The sequence below is a fragment of the Leptidea sinapis genome, chromosome 10 (assembly GCF_905404315.1).
Source record: "Leptidea sinapis chromosome 10, ilLepSina1.1, whole genome shotgun sequence".
In the NCBI taxonomy this organism is placed as follows: domain Eukaryota; kingdom Metazoa; phylum Arthropoda; class Insecta; order Lepidoptera; family Pieridae; genus Leptidea; species Leptidea sinapis.
The window spans coordinates 4705941-4707166 of NC_066274.1; the positions used below are offsets into that span (position 1 = coordinate 4705941).

General features: G+C 37.8%; 1 non-coding gene across 1 annotated transcript; it reads left to right on the plus strand.

The window, feature by feature from the left end:
- Nucleotides 1–245: 245 nt before the first annotated feature.
- Trnae-uuc (transfer RNA glutamic acid (anticodon UUC)) lies at nt 246–317 on the plus strand. Its single transcript has one exon. It is a non-coding gene; the product is annotated as a tRNA-Glu (tRNA).
- Nucleotides 318–1226: the final 909 nt, after the last annotated feature.

Sequence of the window (1226 nt, forward strand, 5' to 3'; positions counted from 1 at the left end):
ACCCTCACTTCTGGGATTAATACACAAATAAAATTGTATGAACGATACAGTACTCGAACGTGAGGGTTATCACTTAAAAACATAACAAATTGTTTAGATTTGAAAGAGCGACATCTCAAGTCAATTTCTTAATATGCAAATATTGGGGTTCAGCAGGTTATCAGCTGTAAAGTAGATCCTGTAGATGAAGCCACAACATAAGAGTTGTACAAACCACACAAAATTTTATCAACGATACGTCACTCGAACGGTTGGCTCATTTGGTAAGAGCGCTCGCATTCCGCGAGAGGTCGCGGGTTCGAATCCCGCATCGTTCATAAAATTTTGATTTCAAATTTTATTTGTGTTATTAAACTAGTGAACCACTATCACAGATTGACAGATCCAAATTGGTCACGTTTCATCGGAGTCAGGTCGTCTATACGCTTGTATATTTTAAGTCTATGGTTTTAGTTGACGGCGTTAGATATCCGATTTCGAACGTGACAGCTCAATCTCATTCTATACTCACACTTACGCTAGTATACAGTTCTGGCACCTTTTGTCTCAAGCTGACGAGAGGTACCTATTTTTTTACCTGATTTACCTACCTCAATATTTAAGGTTTTCAAAAATCCATTTTGTTAGAATCGTCGGTGACGCAATAAATAGAACCGTTGACTCTCACCACAAAGACCCCGGTTCAATGCTCACCAGGCACACAACAATGCGATTTCGGTTTACGAATTCATATGTTTATTCTACGGTATATAAGGTTGGCAACGATCATGTGATTCCTCTGGTGTCACAAGAGAAAAGGGCTGCGGTGATCATTCACCATCAAGTGACCCGTATGTTCCTCCTCTTTCATAAAAAAGTGTGTGTGTACTTACGTATGCACGCAAGAATATAACTTCTTCTTTGGCCTAACGAAGCAAAAATCTTTAAAATGATTTATTCATAGTGCTACATCGGTTTTAGAAAGAACAATTTTGTAAAAGTCTTGCAAAGATGGCTTTGACAGTTAATTATTAAATAATGAATACGGCTGTATGGGCTTGAACCATTTGCCTGTCTTAACAATGGACGAAGAAACCAAAAAAAAAATGACGCAAACGTCAGAAGTTTTAGGAAGCAACTTCAACCTATTACTTGTGTGTTACAGTGATGCACGCGCAACTGAAAATTTCAGTTTCATCATTTTTCATGACGCGCCTAAAGAAGTATAACTTCAAAAACAAAAATAA